Genomic DNA, 22,212 nt, shown 5'->3' with positions numbered 1-22,212 from the left:
GAGGAGCCCAGGTGCCGTAGACCGCTTATATCATTTAAGCACCATCCATGGGTGCCGTTGGCTTTAGCACGTTCCATGCTCACCACATGCCGATATAATAGTAAGGCAAGCCGAATACCTTTGTAGCTGTGATCATTTGGGCCTGAACATCAACGGTGTGAGCGAACGGGCTTGTAGAGATACTTGTGGTTGCTCAAGAGTTAACCAAAATGGGCTTCGCACCGAGCGATGCACGATTCAAATGGTTGAGGCTTATTGGGAAAGGTTGTTATGTCCCAAAATTCGTAATCACGCGATTAAGTCTAATTATACGTCATTAGCGTCATGATTAATTTTGAGGTAAATTGTTTTGGCACATTAAAGCAATTCGTTTTGAGTCAATCGGATGGGAGAAAGAAATTTGAGAGAAAAAAGAATGGATTTCGCAGTTAAAATGGACCTCTTTCTTTTACATGTGGGACCCACATAGTTGGCCAGCCCCACACCTCACTCACTCTCCCTCACTCACGTGCAGCCACCTGCTCCCACTCCCTATCTCTCATGCCCTCACTCCCACTCGAGCAAGCAAGGGGAGCAGCCCACTCTCCCTCTCCTCTCAAGCTCTCACTCTCTTTCTCCCTCAAATCCGCCCTCAAGAACTAGGATTCGAGGTGAGTACATGGTATCCACACGATCTCTAGCTCATGAGCTTCCCATCCCTCCAATTCGTTTGCTCTTTTTCGAAGGATTCAAGTCTATTTCGACTCGTTTTGGTGTTTAGGGTTGAAACACGAGGAACACTGGATTTCTTTGTCTCCCGAGCATTTTACTCCGTTTTCTTCATCCACCAATAGTCACTAACCTCCACAAGCACCATGGGTAAGTCTCTTAGACTTCCCCTAGCGAGAATGCATGATTTGGGTGTTCGATTTCTAGTCGGAGCAAAGTTCTTGAGTTCTTGAGCTTTTGAGAAACTTAGAGATTTGGATGAATTTGAACTAGGGAATCGAGTTGCTAGGTTGATAAGTGAGTTCTAGACTCAATGAACTATCTCAAACATATCTCCCTTTTGTTTGGCAAAGCTCGCCAAATCAAATCGACCATTTTTCCCGCAAAGAGATGCTTTCTGCAGAACTCCGGAGACTCTGAAAAATTGTCCGAAGACTCCGCAGTATGGAGACTCCGCAAAATTGTGTAGAGTGTCCGCAAAAAATTTTAGAGACTCCATGGTTACTGTTCATAAGCCATTTTTCTTTTGTGCTAATAGCTTATAAAATTCATAATTAATTCATACGAACTCCAAAAATCATAAAACCAGTCGTGTTAGCTTTGTATGAGTATGAACTACATGTTAAAAATGTTGTAAATCATTAAATAATTTGTGAGAATTAATTAGTTAAATAAATGTGTTTCAGCTTAATGAAATCACAGTTAATTGATATCATGTCCTAAAATTGTGAAACCACTTGGATAATTCATGTTATGATTAGTGCCATCTAGGAAAAAAATATTTTCATGCATTATAAAGTATAGTTTTATGGCATTTGATTTTATGCATATTGTGGCATACTTTGTTGCACTTCATTCATGCTCATCATTGCACGTGTTCTTGTTAGTGAACGAAGAACCAAAACGTGACCTGGCCATGGTCAAAGGAGATGCCAATCTCCACGAATTTTGTGAGTGTTGCGTGGGTAGTATCCGGCCATCTCTTGAGCATCAAGGCAAGCATCTAAGTATATTTCTCCCAGTACTTTGAACTATATGTGTCTAATGTGATAAATTACGCTTTATGTATGTTTGCATGATGATGAGTCGAGGTCGGGTTTTAAATGGGTAGAACCTATATTGATGCATTACATTCCCTGTCTTAGATATTGATGATCCATATCCTTGTAACTGGGGTTTATTTTAATATCGTCTAATTCAAAGGTTAATCGAGATGCTTAGCAATGCATAGGTCAACTGTAGAAGTCGAGTGGTGCAATGTTCCATTGCTCACGAGCTATAGGTTTAATTTTTGCTTTCTATGATAATGTGGGCTATGATGTTGAAGGGTGGATGAGTGGTGAGTATGAGACGAGATGTGGGTGGAGTTAGGGGTACTTTCTGCCCTAGATGATGTCCCTGGGGTAGGTAGGGGGAGGAGCCCGGGTGCTGTAAACCGCTTGCATCATTTAAGCACCATTCATCGGTGCTGTTGGCTTTAGCACTTTTCGTGCTCACCACATGCCGATATAATGGTAAGGCAAGCCGAATACCTCTGTAGCTGCTATCATTTGGGCCTAAACATCGACGGTGTGAGCGGACGGTGCGAGGACCACGAGAAAGTGCTCTTCGCCTCCCATCAACTACAAGGCGTGGCGGGCGCGTGGTGATCCAACATTCTAGCCATGCACCCCGCCAATCACCGGGTGTATTGGGCGGAGTTCTTCCAGGCATTCCATGACTTCCATATTCATAAGGGCCTTATGGAGTTCAAGAGGCGGGAGTTTATGGACCTCAAGCAAGGTGGCAGAGCGGTGATGTAGTATGTACAGGTGTTCAACCACTTTGCACAATATGCTCAGGAGGAGGTCAACACCGATGAGCGGAAGCAATATCACTTTGTGAATGGCCTCAATCCAAGATGCAAGGCCGGTTGTCAGTGCATGAATTCGCTGACTTCAACAAGCTTGTGAGCACCTCACTCATGGTGGAGTTCAAGTTGAAGAACCACCGAAGGAGAAGAAGCGCAAGAGGGTCTCGTCACCTTCCATGGGCGGGAGTTCTCAACGTGCACGGACGGAGAGCCAACCTCCTCCACCTCACATGTCAACCTCGACTGCTCCACAACCAATGTGGATAGTGAGATGCCCATCTTTCTCCGCCCCTCAAGGACAGCCTCCAAGACCTACGGTGTCTCAAGGGAGCGTGACAGGTGGCCTCGGCGGCCCATGCTACAACTGTGGGCGCGTCAGACACTATGCTAGAGATTGCCCCTTTCTGAAGCCGGGAGCCGCGGTGGCTGCTCTAAGGCCACCACTACCTGCGCCATCCGCTCTGCAAGCCTCCCAGGCCACCCATGTCCCTAAGCGTGGCCGAGTGCGCTACACCACCACCGAAGAAGCTCAAGAGGGTGCGAATGTGCTAATAGGTACGTTGCTTGTGAATTTTAATTCTGTGATCATTCTGACAGTCATTCTTTATTATTCTAGAGCTTCTCACTCATTCATAACAGCGAGTATACTCCGCGTCACAAGCTGAAAGTTAGCGCCACCTCTACACCTTATCTCATAGATGCACCCGAAGCCAACATTCTGGTTAATCGATGTGTGACCAAAGCGTTGGTTATATCAATGAGATGTCTTTCAGTGCAAATTTATTGGTAATGGACTTCAAAGGGATAGATGTCATTTTGGCAATGAATTGGCTCACCAAGAATAAGGTTGTCATGGATTGTGCTCAACGGACCATCACCCTTAATGGTCTATCCGACTCCTAGATTCATTTGAAGCATAAGGATGATCCTTGCCTTTACACTCTGAAGGTTGTCACATCCGCGGATCTTCTAAATGTTCCAGTCGTGTGTGAATTTCCTGATGTCTTCCCAGAAGAATTGCCAGGTATGCCACCCGGCAGAGCTGTAGAGTTCTCGATTGACCTTTTGCTTAGAACGGCCCTGATTTCAAAGGGGTCCTACCGGATGTCTCTCAACGAGTTGGCAGAGTTGAAGAAACAATTCAAGAGTTGCTTGCAAAGAGATTCATTTGTCCGAGCTCCTCACCCTGGGGATGCCCGGCACTCTTTGTGAGGAAGAAGGATGGTACTCTGCTGATGTGTGTTGATTACCGTCTGCTGAATGAAGTCACTGCCAAGAACAAGTATCCAATCCCTAGAATTTATATTATGTTTGACCAACTGACGGTGCCTGGGTTTTCTCGAAGATTGACTTGAGACTGGGCTATCATCAAATCAAGGTCTGACCGGAGGATATTCCGAAGACGGCTTTCTCAACTCGTTATGGTCTTTATGAGTTCACCTTCTTGTCCTTCGGCTTGACGAATGCGCCAGCATTTTTCATATACTTGATGAACACCATGTTCATGGAGGAACTGGAGTTTGTTGTGGTTTTCATCAACAACATTCTTCTATACTCCAAGACTGAAGAGGAACATTCTGAGCACCTCCGTATTGTACTTGGTTGCCAAGTTCAACAAGTGCGAGTTCTGGATCAAGGAAGTCACTTTTCTGGGTCATGTCTTGTCAGAGAATGGTGTCACCATTGACCCAAGCAAGGTGCAGGATGTGCTCAATTGGGTTTAACCTAAGAATGTCACCGACATTCGAAGTTTTGTCAGACTCGCGGGCTATTACCGTTAGTTCATTGAGAATTTCTCCAAGATATCCAAGCCTATGACCTAGTTATTAAAGCAAGGCAACATGTTCCACTGCTCGAGTAAATGTGAGTCAGCTTTCCAAACCTTGAAGAAACTACTCACGACTGCTCCCGTTCTCGCTCAACCTAAAATGAACAAAGGTTTTGACGTCTATCACGATGCCTCCCGCATAGGCCTCAGATGTGTCCTTATGCAAGAGGGCAGAGTTGTGGCTTACGCTTCACGTCAGTTGAAGCGCCATGAAGAGAACTACCCAACCCATGATTTAGAGCTTGCGGCAGTTGTGCATACCTTAAAGATTTGGCACCACTATCTAATAGGAAATTTGTGCCGTATCTATACAAATCACAAAAGTCTCAAATACATCTTCACTCAAGCCGATCTGAATATGAGACAGCGAAGATGGCTCGAGTTGATCAAGGATTATGAGTTGGAAGTGCATTATCATCCTGGCAAGGCGAATCTGGTCGCTGATGCAATGAGTTGAAAGGCTTGATGCAATTGCATTATGGTCAAGCCTGGAATACCACACTTTGTGATGATTTCTGACGACTTGGACTCGAGATGGTTCCGGAGGGATTTCTTGCAAATTTGGAGATAAAATCCACCCTCTTCGATGAAATCAAGGAAGCTCAGAGGAATTACAAGGGCATGGCCCAAATCCGAGACAAAATGAAGGAAGGCAAGGCTATCTGTTTCTCTAAGGACGAGCAAGGTGTCTTCTGGTTTGGGAACAGGCTAGTGGTTCCGAGAGTCGACACATTGAGGAAGAAAATTCTGGATGAAGCTCATGACTCCTTGCTGTCCATTCATCCTAGTGGCACAAAAATGTATCAAGACCTCAAACCCAAGTTTTGGTGGACTCGCATGAAACGAGAAGTCGCTTGATATGTAGCTGAGTGGGATATCTACCATAGGGTGAAGGCCGAACATCTCAAGCCGGCCGGTACACTTCAGCCTTTGCCCATTCCCTCCTAGAAGTGGGAAGAAATTGGGATGTATTTCATTATAGGATTGCCAAAGACCCCTCAGGGGTATGACTCGATCTAGGTCATCGTTGACCGACTCACCAAGTCAGCACATTTCCTCCCAGTGAAGACTCGATACAGTGTCAAGGACTATGCCGAGCTGTATCTCGCTCGGGTTGTTTGCCTCCATGGGATTCCAAAGAAGATTATTTCTGACCGAGACACTCAATTCACCTCTCATTTCTGGAGGAGCCTTCAAGAAGCCATGGGAACTGCACATCTTATCATCCTCAAACCAACGGTCAAACTGAGAGGGTGAACCAAATTCTAGAAGATATGCTCCGAGCGTGTGTTCTCACTTATGGGAAGAAGTGGTACATATGCTTGCCGTTTGCAGAATTTTTCTACAACAGCAGTTATCAATCGTTCATTAAGATGTCACCATTTGAAGCTCTATATGGCCGAAGAAGCCGAACGCCGTTGAATCGGTCCAAGTCTGGCACAAGAATTTTCCTAGGCCCGGATTTGGTCAAAGAGGTAGAAGAGCAAGTCCTAACCATTCTCTAGCATCTACTCATAGCTCAGTCTCATTAGAAGAGCTATGCTGACTGTCGTCGGCGTGAGCTGGAGCTCAAGATTGGAGATTTTATCTATCTTAAGGTGTCTCCTCTCAAAGGAACGCAACGTTTCAGATAAAGGGAAAGTTAGCGCCCTGTTATGCTAGCTATTGGCCGGCGTGGTGAGGTGGCTTACCAGCTGGGGCTACCTCCATCTCTCTCTGCCATACACAACATTTTCCGCGTCTCATAATTGAAGAAATTTCTTCGAGTCCCCACCGAAGTCATTGAGGTGGCAAATCAGGAATTGCAACCAGATCTTTCTTATTGCATGTATCCAATCTGCATCCTTGATGAAGCTGAACGGAAGATGTAGCACAAGTCTATTAAGTTCCTCAAGGTTCAATGGAGTGATCACTCCGAGGATGAATCCACGTGGGAGCATGAAGATTGGCTTCATGCCGATTATCCTGAGTTCTTCTCCAACTTGTGAGTGTTATTTTGGTATTATTCCTCACAGCGTGACAAGTGGATATTCCTCGAATATCTCTGTTACTACGCAAACCATGAAGTTCCTAGAGTCACCATATTTTTCCCCGACTCGTACTAAATCTCGGGACGATATTTTTTAAGGGGGGAGGTTTGTTAGGTGCTAAAATCCGTAATCATGTGATTAAGTATAATTATGCATCATTAGCGTCATGATTAACTTCAAGGTAAATTATTTTGGTACATTAGAGCAATTCATTTTGAGTCAATCGGATGAGAGAAAGAAATTCGGGGGAGAAAAGAATGGATTTTGCAGATAAAATGGACTTCTTTCTTTTACATGTGGGACCCACCTAGCTAGCCAGCCCCACACCTCACTCACTCTCCCTCACTCACGTGCAGCCACCTGCTCCCATTCCCTCTCTCCCGTGCCCTCGATCCCACCCAAGCAAGCAAGTGGAGCAGCCCACTCTCCCTCTCCTCTCAAGCCCTCAAGAACTTGGATTCGAGGTGAGTATGTAGTATCCACACGATCTCTAGAATTGAGCTTCCTATCCCTCCAATTCGTTTGCTCTTTTCCGAAGGATTCAAGTTGATTTCGACTCATTTTGGTGTTTAGAGTTGAAACATGAGGAACACCAGATTTCTCCATCTCCCGAGCATTTCTCTGTTTTCTTCATCCCCCGACGGTCACTAACCTCCACAAGCACCGTGGGTAAAGTACCTTAGGCTACCCCCGGTAAGAATGCGTGATTTGGGTGTTCGATTTTGAGTTGGAGCAAAGTTCTTGAGTTCTTGAGCTTCGGAGCAATTTAGGGATTTGGATGAATTTGAGCTAGGGAATCGAATTGCTAGGTTGATAAGTAAGTTCTAGACTCCCTGAACTATCTCAAACATATCTCCCTTTGGTTTGGCGAAGCTCACAAAATCAAATCGGCCATTTTCCTCGCAAAGAAATGCTTTCTACAGAACTCTACAGACTCCAAAAAATTGTTCGGAGACTCCGTAAAAATGTGCGGAGTGTCTGCACAAATTCGCGGAGACTCTGCGGTTACTGTTTATAAGCCATTTTCCTTTTATGCTGATAGCTTGTAAAATTCATAATTAATTCATCAGAACTCCAAAAATCATGAAACTAGTTACGTTAACTTCGTATGAGTATGAACTACATGTTAAAAATGTTGGAACTCAGTAAATGTTTTGTGAGAATTAATTATTTAAATAAATATGTTTCATCTTAATGAAATCACAGTTAATTGATATCATGACCAAAAATTGTGAAACCACTTGAACAATTCATGTTATGATTAGTGTCATCTAGGAAAAGATATTTTAATGCATTATAAAGCATAGTTTTATGGCATTTCATCTATGTATATTGTGGCATACTTTGTTGCACTTCATTTATGCTCACTATTGCATGCGTTCTTGTTAGTGAACGAAGAACCAACATGTGACCCAGCCGTAGTCGAAGGAGACTCTGATCTCCCTGAATTTTGTGAGTGCTACGCGGGTAGTATCCGACAATCACCTATGCAGCAAGGCAAGCATTTAAGCATATTTCTCCCAGTACTTTGGATCATATATGTCTAATATGATAAATTACGCTTTATGTATGTTTGCATGATGATGAGTCGAGGTCGGGTTTCAAATGGGTAGAACCTATATTGATGCATTACATTCCATGTCTTAGATATTGATGATCCATATCCTTGTAACCAGGGTTTATTTTAATATCATCTAATTCAATGGTTAACCGAGATGCTTAGCAATGCATAGGTCACTGGTGGAATGTTCCATCGCTCGCGACCTATAGGTTTAATTATTGTTCACTATGATAATGTGGATTATGAGTAGTGAGTATGAGACGAGATATGGGCGGAGTTAGGGGTACTTTATGCCCTGGATGATGTCCCTAGGGTAGGTCAGGGGAGAAGCCCGGATGCCATAGACTGCTTGTATCGTTTAAGCACTGTCTGTCATTGCCGTTAGCTTTAGCACTTTTCGTGCTCACCACATGCTGATATAATGGTAAGGCAAGTCAAATACCTCTGTAGCTGTATTTGTTTAGGCCTGAAACATGAACGGTGTGAGCAAGCAGACTAGTAGAGAAACTTGTGATTGCTCCGGGAGTTAACCAAAGTGGGCTCCGCACCGAGCGATGCATGATCCAAACGGTTGGGACTTATTGGGAAAGGTTGACATGAGTACCTCCTTGTATGGACCTGTGTGACCATGCAAGCTGTATGATCCTCAATTCTTGTGGGTTTAGGAGTACCCCCTGCAGGGTGTAAAAATAATTTGAATTGCCGTGCTCTCGGTCATGAGCATGCTTCTGTCCATCCGCATCAATCGTAGAGTTACGAGTCTTGGGATGATATTGTGGATATGTCAAGACGGTTTCTTCACACATATGTTTACTATGATTACTGTTACCAGTATATTCATGTGGGTGGTTCCAGAATAGAGTGATATCAATTTTGGTATGAGATAGTTGCTCACATATGTGTATGTCAAATTTGCTTTTGCATATAAAATTTACTTAACCATGTGGCTGCATCCATACTAACATCTAAATGTATAATCCTTTGAGTCGGGTTATTTATAAGTGTCCATTATGGATTAAGTTTTACGAGTACCTTTGTACTCACGCTGCTATATCAGGTGCTACCGGCGAGGAGGAGTTGGTCTTTGGCTACTTCACGCTTATCGAGAGTGGTGGCGGGTGTGAGTAGGCAGCTACTCGGAGGTCGTGCTTTTGTGATGGAATCTAAGGGCATATGACTCTATTATTCTTTTATTGTATAATCTTTAGTCTTCCGCTGCTAGTTTCTTTTGTTGGTTAGGAGTTGAGTCGGTTTATATCTCCTCCTAGCTCTCTTTTGCTGTAAAGTGTAATAACTTGGTAAATGTTTAAGAAATTATAATCTAATGTTAATTACTTACTCTTTATTAAGTTGTGTCGTGATGTTAAACGTTAGAAAGATATGTGTTCTGATCTTGAGCATAAAACACGTGTCAGGACTACTAAGATGGTATTCCGATTATTTATGAGAGTCGTAATTAAAGAAATGATCGACTTAATGACTAATTAGAATACTATTTGGAGGGTTCCTCACACATTTCCTAGTAATACTACATTATCTTGTCATTATTGTCATGGACCGATTAAGAGTTTAGGACAGCGCCCGAACTAAAATACTCCGCTTCCTATTGACATGATATTAATTATCTTGTCTTTGATCCTTGCATTATTTGTCCTGGAAGCCATGTTTGCTATTCTTTCAATGGCTGACACTTCTACCTTCCAACAGGGATTAAGGAAACTAACCACACCAAGTGCCAACTTCTTGGAAAGAGTTTATCGATGAACCCTAAGAGAGACAGAGACAAACTTAGGTATTGCTTGTTATGAGCACTGTAAAGTAAACATAAATGGCATCAAATTATAGCAGAAATGTAAATGGAATGGGTGCAAGCAAACTAACTATGTCACTCTCCGAGTTTCTGGATTTTCTCTGGGATATTAAGACTCTCAGGATTTTTATCCGAACTCTCTGAAGTTCTGCAGAACAATTTTTCATGACGATTCGTCAATCGAATCAACTTGCCTATTGAAATCTAAACCACATAAACATGCAATGGCACTAATACTTTGGTTCTAAACCTAATACACACACTCTACACCCTCGATTTACTAGCTATCTCATCCAAACCTTCTTTCCATCTCTAATGCCCCAAGAACATGACATTGTTTTGCTAATCTTCATTTGCTATCCACAAATTTAACTAAAACCGAGCTAAAACTTGCAATGCTATCATGGAAACCCTAGGATACTTACCCAAGGTCCTTTGCCAAGGCTTGAGGAAACTTGTTGGAAGTTGAAGAACAATAAGGATGACAAATTTGATTGCAATCCTCCAAACCTTCATGCATAGAGAGCTAGAGAGGTGGGGAATGTCATAGAGTGACATGCAAACCTCGTTCTTGCTCCTTGGGTGGGGAAAGAATGGAGAGAGTGCTTGAGGGAGAAGAGAGAGGCTGCTGCCTTTACTCTGTCCAGCTAAGAGAGAGAGAGCAAGAGAGTGAGTGAGTGAGGTGGGAGAGAGGGAGTGAGCTGAGGTGGAGAGGGGTGGGTGCCTAGCGGGAAAAGAGAGGAGGGGTGGGGCCAGCCAAAGGTGGGTCCCACTCGCAAGAGAGAGAAGCTAATAACTATTGCTAAACTTTATAACAACTTGTGCAATGATTAACTTCTAAGCGAGACTTAAACTAATGAAAAGTCTAACGTTGGTTATTTTCAAAACGCCTAACAAAAATCAAAACACCAATTGAGATAGCAAGCAATCCAAAATGCTTAACAATAAACATGATCATTAACATGCTTAATGACATGTTTATGATTAATGACATGATTAAGGAATTGGGACGTGACAAAATGCAATACTTCAGCTCAGCATTGTCCTAATTACTAGGAGTGATCTATCGGCTTAATGCTCAAGAGAGGATGCCAATAACGACTAAATTTGATGACCTCAGTGACGAAGCTAAGAGGGGCTTGTTCGATAATGTCGTTAAGGAGTATCTGGAGTATCCTGGAAACATGAGTGAGAGTCAAACGATCGCCGCGGTCAATGCAGTAATGAAAGCAATTGCAAAATTTCACCAAAGCTTTAAGAGCAAACTTGTTAATCAGTTCTTGGTTAAAGGGGTGGCACCCTTCGATAGCTAAGCACTTGAAAGAAGAAGATTGGGATCCTTTTGTGCAGATGAAGAACTCAGAGCAATTCAAAAGGGAGAGTGGGGGAGAAGAAGCAGTTTCGGGCTAGGAACAAGCAGAACCATAGAATCGGTGCAATCAGTTACGTGGGGAGAAGGGCAAAATGGCAAGCAGAGGATGAAAAGTTAGCCAAAGAAGGCTGCAAAAATCCTTGGTTGCAATTCTCGGGGCGATCACGGTCATATTTGTGTGCAAGAGGTGAGCTGTGTGAAAGTGGAGAAATCATATTTAGAAACAACAAAACCCAGTCGATTGCGGAAAAAGTAAAAGAAAAGGCAGTCGAAGCTAGCCAAGGTTCTTTCACCGGGGTTAGGAAACATGATGTTCTCTCAGCGGCGTTGGAAACGCGGAGCACCTAGGTAGAGTGCGAGGTGTATCAATTACCCAGGGCTGGAAATACGACTTTTCCGAAGACCTCAGAATGTACAAGAAGAGAAAGAGGTTAGGTGCAATGGACGTGGATGCATTGACACGTGACATCACCAGGAAAGTTTATGCAAACATCATGCAAACGCTTACAGCACAGGGAATAAAGATTACCATCTCAGTGGAAGCTAGCTCCGAAACTACAGGGAAGAGTAGCTGTGTGCCTCCGAGGAGGTCAATCAACAAGTAGCTACTATCTTGAATGAACCAAATACTATTGACCTGCTAGAACGATCCATTCCCTGCAGCCTTGTAATCAGGCCTGACGGGTATTTCATCAAGGTTACAAGGGGCCAGGTGCTTTCAAACATCCGTATCTTACATGCGGTCCTGATACGTGTTGGCTATGTCTTGGTTACAGTGGACATGGTATATAGCAATGTCACCGATCACGTGTTGAAGCTCCCCCCCCCCATGATGGAAGTCACAACTCTGGATAAAGCTCTTCGGCAAAGGATCTAGTGGAAGAGGGGTGACATCATGGTGGTCTCCAGTGCATCCCAGTCTAAACGAGCTTCAAGTGCACCATTGACGTGCCCCTCACCTCCAGGGAAGGCAGCTTCACTACCTTCTCCTCCTCCACATCATGCAGCCTCGCTTCCAACTCCAACACCGTCTCCCCAAAGAGCCCAAAAAAGAAGGAAAAGGAGTCGGAGAAGAAAGGCTCTAAGAAGCACATGCCGAAGAGGTTGAAGGCCATTGTACCAGCGAAGAAGTCCGCAGACATTGGAGCAGCATGGACTAGTGCTCACACGAAATTCAAATATGGCAAGGCCTTGCTAACGGTAGATGGCTTAACAAGAGCGGGATAAGCATGTGTCGACTTGCATAATTACTACATGTAGACTTCTAGAGACACTAATCACAAGCTATAGTCGTACAGTACAAATGATGACGCTTCTTAAAAGATGACATCTTGTGGTATATTTTCGAGTAGTGGCTAACCGAGAGCCTTCCCTGGAGGATGGCCCGGATACTCCGGAACCCGAATATTCTGGATTCACCTGAATACTCCGGGCCAGTCAAATAAAAAGGCAACAACCGAGCTCCTCTTCCGGAGGTTCACCCGGAGGGTCCAAACCCGGATGCTCCGAACCATCCGGATACTCCGGATGGCTGCTATTTTAGAGTAGTGGCTAATCGAGAGCCTTCCCCGGAGGATGGCCCGGATATTCCGGATTCACCTGGATACTCCGGGCCAATCAAATAAAAAGGCAGCAACCGAGCGCCTCTTCCGGAGGTTCACCCGGAGGGTCCGAACCCGAATACTCCGAACCAATCCAGATACTCGGATGGTTATTATTTTTTTGTTTTCATTTAGATCGTTTAGTATAGCATTGATTCGTATATCTTATATTTCTAGCATATTGTTAAGCATTGTGGCATGCATTGTTGCATTTCATTCATGCTTATCATTGCACGCGTTATGTTTCATAAAGCACGCCGATCCGTCGATCTAGGAGGCCGAGGTCAATCCCGACACACCCCACCTATTTGAGCCAGTGCATCAAGGCAAGCATCTATCATATTGCACCTTTGTCGAATTAAATGAAATCTAAATATTGATAAACTATGCTTATGTATAGGTTTGCATGTATGAGGAGTCGATGTCGGGTTTTTATGGGTAAAACCTATATTGATTGCATAATCCCTACCTTGAATTGTTCATCTATATCCTTATAGCCTTGGTAACATGATAAATGTCTAAGAGTCGATCGAAATGCTTAGCAATGCATAGGTCCTCGGTAGAAGACGAGCAATGGTTTGACCGCTATTCGCGAGCTTAGGGCTTACTACTTGTTCACGTATATGGTTATGTGGATGTTGGTTGGATGAGTTATGAGTATGAGACGAGATGTGTGTGGTGTTAGGGGTGACGTTTGTCTCGAAGGAAAGTCCTGGGGGCAATTCGGGAGAGGAACCTGGGCACCATAGACCGCTTGTATCATTTAAGGCTGATCGTCGGGGTAGTTGGCTTTAGCACTTACCTTACTCACCACATATCGATCTAATGGTAAGACGAGCTGAATACCTTCACAGCTGTGGCTTTGTGGGCCTAAACATCGGCGGTGTGAGCGGGCGGGCTTGTAAGTGGTACTAGTTTGCTCCAAGAGTAGTTCTAGTACCGCCACGCTGAGCGATGCACGATCCACACGGTTGAGGCTGGTTTGGAAAGATTATCACGGGTACCCCCTTATGTGCACTTTAGCGGGTGGCACAAGCCATATGATCCTCGTGTCATGTGGGTCCAGGTGTATCCCCCTGCAGGGTGTATAAATAGTTCGAACTGTCGCGCTCTCGGTCATGAGCATGCTATTATTTTATTTGCACCCAGTCGTAGAGTTCTCGTTTGTGGATGATGGTTCGGATATGTGGTTGATGGTTTGGTTATTATGGTGATGGATGAGTTACTTCAGTTTTCTTATATGTTCAAGTACTTATGTTACAGTTATGTTGCAGTTTCATTTATGTTCAGTTGGTTATTGCAGGGTAGAATGGCATGTTTGATTAAGTATAGGTGCTCACACATATATGTCTAAGTTGTCTACCGCATATGTTTTACTTAATCTTATAGCCTGTCCTTCCTAACAACTCAATGCATAATCCTTGGAGTCGAAATATTATATATCTATATTGTGTAAGTCTTGCGAGTACCTTCGTACTCAGGGTGTTGTCCTTAAGTTGATGTAGGTATTACTGCTGCTGAGGTAGCGGCTGTCTTTGGCTATTTCGTGCCTGCTGATCAGGGTGGCGGGTAAGAGTAGTGCATCCTACTCTAAATGTGGCATGTTGAGACAGTGCCTAAGGGCATGTGGCGCCGTTCTCTTTTGTTGTTTATAAGTTTAACTTTTTGCTGCGTAGTTCTTTTGTGGTTAGGAGTTGAGGGGTTTTGTCTCCTCCTGGCTCGCTTTCGTTGTAAATTATTGGAATCAGTTGTATGCTTAATACTTGTAATATAAATGTTTATTACTCGCTTTTTATAAAGCTATGTTGTGATGTACATGTTAGAAGACATGTGTTCCGATCCTTGGGCACAAAACAAGTGCCGGAACTACCGGAGCAGTATTCTGTTTAATCGCTAAAGCCATGATAGTGTCAGTGATCGACTTAGTGATTAATTAGAATACTATTTGTACGGTTCCCCACACATCTACTTCCTTGTTGGTTTCAGTGACTTATACGACCTCTTCAAGCTTGATGCCATGGACGTATCGTTATTACAGATTTTCACATTGTAAGTCCCTTAAAACTGGACCTTTGTTAATTAATACCACTAATTCTTACATCTAACTATATTCTTATAAGCACTTGATCAAAGAAATAAGGAAGAACAAGAAGCCCCTCAGATTTTTTGACCCTAAGGCTATTACAATTTCAGTTATCCAACTTCACCCCAACTACATTGTAGACTACCTTTTAGATGTCAACACCGGTGGTCTTTGGATCTTACTGATCATTTGCCTCAAGTGGAACTTAGTGTCGTACCTCGACTCATCAAGACCAATAGGACCAAAAGGCAAACCTATAGAGTGTGATTATAGTGCTGTAAAAGGACTCTTCGGCACATAAGTTCTGCCTGACTTAGTTCACATTCAAATATTCCCTAATGACCCATTTTTATGCAGGCTTTTTGACAAGTATCTTCGTGCTGATCCTGACTACAACGCGACAGACGATCGCAAACTGACACGCAAGATCGGGTCCACGGTAAGTGCTAGTAAACAGATATACCTTCGAGCTTTTTCCTTTCGATCTAAACGTAAATTTTCTTTTCTGCAATACCACCACCAACCACCAGGCAATACTTGCGGATTCTACGTTACATAGAACATGCTCCTCACGCTCTGTCAAAGGATATTAAATCCTCCCATGTAAGTTCAATACAAGATTATTCGATACTAATTTTAGTAATTAGTTTAATTCCTTTATAACGTGGCATTGGTTACACGTCAAATTATGTATGATTTTTTTAGCTTGTTTTTTCGATAATAGTGCACTCTCGGGGATTCGATAACGGATCATCGAGTTCATGATATCTGAAGTCATCAACCCACAAGGTGAGTTGTACTATAGAAACTCTAAAGGTCTTATGTAATATGAGTTGATTGAAACTTTGTAACATTTGTAATTCAGTAATAAATTGATGAAAACTTTGTAATCTTTAGATGCGTTGTTGTTATTTGTAGGGAGAAGACGGTTGTCAAATATTGACTACGCTCCAAGATGCAGGCAGGAAACAATATAACCATATAGGGTAAAATACATATAAATGATGAATAACATTATTACCAATCACTTATGTGTGAGAAGACATAAGTGACGAGTAATTTAGTTACTCATCACTTATGTTAGGACAAAAGTTGTGGGTGAAAAGATTACCCGTCACTTATGTCTTACTCTTAAACACATGGAATACGCTCATAGGGTCACGGTTAAGACTCATCATCAATGACCATCATTACTGATGAATCTTTACTCGTAACTAATAACTAGTCATTAGTAACATATTTAGAGTAATAAGTCTGTTACTATGTCTATTATGATCCGTTACCATTAGTATTTTTCACGTAGTGACATGATTGGAATTTTCCATAGAATCCACGATTTAATCAGCTATACTCCATTAAATAAGCGGCACTGTTGCACTAATATAACTTAAAATATTGCTAAGAGGAGGGTTCCGCAGCAGGTAAGAGACCGGTGGCACAGGTCTAGAGGTTGGGTTAATATTTTCGGTCAAGTGGAGCTACCGGTTTTTACACCTAGCTATTTACACCTTACGGCAATCTGGCATACAACGGATTTTTTACAATAATATTATTTTATTAGAATTTTGTAAAAATAATAGTTAAATTATGATATTTGTAAAAATAAGTATCTATCAACACGCGGAGTGCTGACTAGGGATCTATCGATACTTCACATACTGATATCTTACTTGGCAATGGGTCTAGAGGCGTGTTAGACTTTCGCGTGCCAACAGTTCCTACGTACCGTCAACGATAATTAGAAAAATATTTATAACTTTTGCATGTGATATTGCTTAGAGATGATTTTTATATAAAAATTATGCCTATCGACGAGATCTACCATTTTGTTGTTGATCACTTTTCCATTAAAATCCGTTTAGATGCCAAAAAGTGGTTATAAATTTCAAATATGAAAACTAGATATGGAACCTGTAGCTACTTTTTAGTATATAAACTGATTCAAATAGAGAAATATTCAACTATAAAATTATAGATCATATAGATATGTATAATTTTTATATAAAGATTATCTCTATTCGAGATTATATAAATTTTATTCTTTGAATATCGTCCATGAGATACAGGATCTATCAACATGTAGAGTGCCCATAGGCTCTTGGGCCTACTGCTACGTAGAATATCAGCATGTGAAATACTAATATGTACCTATTTATAGAAATATCAGATTTTAGCTATTATTTTTATAATTTTTCAATACAACGTCAGGGCATGAATAGTGATAATATATGCCGATGTGCTGCAGGCTAGGTGGAGATGGAGACGGGGGATATCTATTTCTCAAGTTGGAGAAAGTCCGGGAGCATTTTAGGGCTGTGTTTAGAGGACATGAGATCGAAGCTACTGCTCATCAGGTTGTCTAGGAGATTCTCAAAATGGAAACAAAGAAAGAGTATTCTTATTTTTATATTTTCTAACTAAAAAATTAAATAAATAGACGTTAGATGCAAAAATTTATAAAAATAGACGCCTATCGCTCTTTTAACCCTAATCGCTTCTTAAGAGAGCAGTAAGCTGCCATGATGACAGAGCTGGTGGTTAACGCAAGAAGTACTGTTTATAGCTCCAATTTTCATTCTCGTATTCTATATTTAAAATAGTTGTTTTCTATTGATCCAAAAATCGTAATTTTTTTTTACGTGTTTCATAATCTACGTGCAACCTATTTTAATTGGATTCATCCAAAAAGCCTATGTAAAATTTAAACTAAAATTCAAAAAAAAACTATTTTTATAACTTCTAACAATTGTTAGAGTCTCAAATAAATTTTCAAAAATCTGAAAAAATTTATTAATATTCTTATTATGTGATTTAATAATTTTTAAAATTATTTTGAACCCTAGATTATATGGTGAAAATGTTAACATATGAAATTTTGTAAAATTATTTCCATCCTATAAATAAAAAATATTTTCATCTTATAAATAAAAAAATATTTACAATGGCTATATTTTCAACGGCTAAATGTTGTATAAGTTTGAATTTTGTTTGAATTCAAATTGAATTAAAAGAAGAATATCACATGAAATGATAAAAATATATATAAATAGAGCATTACAAAGAAACTCACATTTTCACCATATAATCTAAGGATAGAAATAACTTTAAAAATTAGCACATCACATAATAAAATATTAGTAAATTTTTTCCGATTTTTGAAAAATTATTTGAGGCCCTACCATTTGTTAGAAGTTATAAAAATAACCTTTTTTAGAATTTTAGTTTAAATTTTACATAGATTTTTTGGGTGAATTCAATTAAAATGGGTTGCACATAGATTATGAAATACGTATAAATTTTTTTATGATTTTTAGACCAACAGAAGACAACTATTTTAAATAGAAAATACGAGAATAAAAATTAAAGCTATAAACCGTACTTCTTGCGAGTACTGTTGCTCGGGGGCTAACCATCAAATCACGGTAACAGTCAGTACTATCACCATGGTAGAGCCCTCTCAAAGATCTAACCACTTTATGAGAGGATAGTAGACGTCTATTTTTATAAATCTTTTCATCTAACATCTATTTATTTAATTTTTATGTTAAAAATATAAAAATAAAAAACGCTTACAAAGAAATGCCTCCTGATTGTAGTATTCTTGTGGACGTGGTTGGTCCCGGAAAAAAGGCCGAACTACGGATGCCTTCGAGATCTTGGTAACACGTGGCTACTAGAATTGTTTTGGACAACACAAGTCGAATGCTTCTCGAAGTGTTTCCTCCAAGGGTACTACATCAAGATCAATACTGATGGTGCGTGGAGGATGAGATTTTATTGCTTGTAACAGTATCGGGATCTGTTGTTGCAGGCCCAGATCGATATGTTGTTGCAGATGCTTTGCAAGCAGAGGCAGCTGCTCACTCTATACGAGAAGAGAAGTTAATAGTAATACTTTTTGAGACAGACTGCCAGATTTAAAAAAGGCAGTAGTAATAAGCAACTAAGTATGATTCAGCTCCTTTATGTGCCGAGAAATTAAGAGTTTACACCACATGACATTTGTATCTCATCATGTTTGCTATTGTCACTTCATTGGGATCGTAATCGCAATACAATGAATAATACTTATAAATAATGAGTATAATAACGGTTTTTCTCTTGTTATTATATTAGTCGGGTGAGAATATTTATTGTCATACTTCTATCATCTCAATTATTATTATATTTATGTTATTTATTCACAAAAATATTCCTTTTAACACTAAAGAATATCTAGGATATTTCTGAAGTATTATAGTCATTGTACACATGTAGTGTCTTATGCTATCTAATTTCGACATGTGTCCTGAAGGAGCCTGCACCAGACCCTCCTCCAAAGCTATCAGCGAGCTCCCTCTAGTCCTTCTGGCTAGATTTAGGTTAATCTGCACACTCCATCTCAGACAAGCCTTTACCCTCTTGTCGAAGATCCTTAGCCACCTTACTTCATTTTTAGGCTTCGTCGCACCCTTTCGGTCCTCGTCTCTAGATTTTGTCACTTACGCTTCACTATCGCTTCCGTCCCTGGATCCTTACCCAGGCTTCACCATTTGGGCTTTGCTGCCGATATACATCCTTATATCTAACCTCTACAGAGCATAAAGACAAACATTTTTGTTTTAATATTAATCTTACTACTTTGTCCTTAAAAATAACCGGCCGAAATCAACTAGCATGGCCAATGTGATAGTATTTCCCAACATTGTTTGTAACGATCCAACTCGTGTGTGTTAGGGAGGTGCGTGGCATGACAGTTTCCCAGATTTTGTAAATTTTGCGTTGGCCGGTGATCTTGTCAGGCACAGTAGTTAATGGAATCGATGCGTTCTAGATTTTGTAAAGAGTAAATTTGATAAAACTACATATATTTGATAATGTTTTTTATAAAACTATAGATTTAAATAATAGTTTCATAAAACTACATATTTAGTATTAATTTTATCAAAAAACTACAAATACTTTGATAAAATTATCGTAAAACTACAAATTTAAATAGTAATTTCACAAAACTACATATTTAGTGTCAATTTTATCGCAAAACTATAGATTCTACAGGAGTTATTCCCAATTCCATTACCACGATGATCGGGCCCCTCTTACATCCTCACAACAGATATCAACTCATGAAACAGACCATCCAGAAGCTTATAAAATTACAAATACTCTACCAAAACTACAGATTTAAACAATAGTTTCACAAAACTACAAATTTAATACCGATTTTATTATAAAATTATAGATTCTATCGCAGATCTATTAACCTAATGAATGGATCCTAGATGATCTGTTTCATGAGCTGGCAACTGTTGTGAGACTACAAGTGAGATCCGATCGTCATAGTAACAGGGACGGAAGCAATTCCTCTAAAATCTATAGTTTTGCAATAAAATTGTTACTAAATCTATAATTTTCTAAAATTGTTGCTTAAATATATAGTTTTACGATAATTTTATCAAAATATATATAGTTTTGTGATAAAATTGGTACTAAATCTTTAGTTTTTTAAAACTATTGCTTAAATCTGTAGTTTACAATAATTTTATCAAAGTATATGTAATTTTGCGAAATTTATTCTTTTATAAATTCTACGTTGACCGATAATCTTACGATAGTTAATAAAATTTATAGTTCCAATCTCTATTATTTAAAAAATACATAATGATTCCTGCTCCACTTACTCAGGCGCTAACCGCCGAGAGCGCACGACGCGCGAGCGGAGTAGCACCTCGTCCATTTCCTATTCTCCTGCAGAACTCCCCAATCCTCCATCGATTGTTTTCGCCGCTGTCGAACATGCTCCGCTTTGCCTAAGCCGGATGCCGCCTCGATTCGATCTCCTCCGTGGATGCACCACCGGAGATGATCCCAATCCAGATTTATGCACTTTTGGGCACGGATCAGACTATCCACAGCTAAATTGATAATTTTTACTATTATTTTTGAATACTCGTGTTCTTCCATAGATTGATAAATTTTGCGTTTCCATGTTCCTCCGGCCATCTCTCCCTACGTTCTTGGTGCTAGGGCGATTCCTTGTACAAGCGCCAGAACGTGGTGTTGACGGATTGACACAAGAAGGGAGTGATTTCTGATCCATTTAGTGAGGGATCGAGTGATCTCGTCAGTGACAAGGATGCCACATGAAACCCCTACTAAGGCCGCAGGAGCCCCAGATGGCACCGCCGTCCCGCCCCCGTGCCGTCAGTCTATCGATTTGAGATCCCACCATCCCATCACAGCCAAGCAGAAGTTGTCGTTGGTCCCAAGTCGACATAGCCCTGTTGTAGGTCGACAGCCGCCCATACCAAGTCGTCCATGCCGCCAGCAAGGTGAGATCGCCCCCTCCTGGATCTATCCATTCTTTTCTTGTATCAACTGATGAGTTCACACAATTGGAACCGGTTAGGTGATGCATTGTGAAATTCCATTGGAATAATCCTTCTTGTTGTACGAGACCTAGCTAGCACTGCATCTTGTTACGTATACTTCAAATATGTTGAGATTGCTGCCCACAGGAGCAAAACGCTGTTACCAAGATTACTGAAATTGATGTATTTAGGGAACTAATATGTAGTTCATTAGTACCATGAACGAATCCAGCGTCCAAATTAAAAAAAAATGGATCAATGTGTGACGAATTAATGCTCATATGCTCATGAATCCCAGATCTGACCAACAACATTTTGCTCATATGCTCATGTATTCTCAAATTTCATATGCTCATGTATTCTCAAATTTCAGTAACCGATTATGAATGTCACTTTTGCTTGCTTTTCTCATCTTGACACATACATTTGACCATCTCTATATTGCTCATATGCTCATCTTTGAATCTAGATAGCATTGTCTCTTGTCATCTTGACACATACACTTCATTATTGCAATTGTCCAGTACCTAGCGTTAGCATGATTGATGTTCAAGATCTTCAGTTTTTTTTAGTTCTGAGAAACTTGATGTATGGGATGCATTAATAAGGATATTTTGGAATGTTCAGGCCTGAATATTCCATTTCTCCGCATGCATCTTCAAATTTCAGAACTAAATCACGAGAACTCTCTCGTTCTTGTTGTGAAGCACTGAAGGTTGGCGCAGCACTAGGGGTGGTTGGGGTTGCATCGGGGATGTACTTTCTAATAGGAGCATTGATGAAACTAATGGATGCAAGTTCAAAATGTTTGCTGCCACTACATTTTCAGGTGTTAAAAAAGGTTAATTGCCTGAATTCAGTAGATATTTGAACAATATGGCAGTGAATACAATTGATTAAGGGCGACTTTTCTGTTGGGAATAGGATACATAGAGAGTTCAAGCCGAAGTATGACTGAATACAAGTAATGAGCTAATATGCTTGACTGCAGTCGATTTTATAACCTAGTTTGCTCCT

The sequence above is a fragment of the Phragmites australis genome, chromosome 8, assembly GCF_958298935.1.
Source record: "Phragmites australis chromosome 8, lpPhrAust1.1, whole genome shotgun sequence".
Lineage (NCBI taxonomy): Eukaryota > Viridiplantae > Streptophyta > Magnoliopsida > Poales > Poaceae > Phragmites > Phragmites australis.
This window is presented reverse-complemented; position numbering follows the sequence as displayed.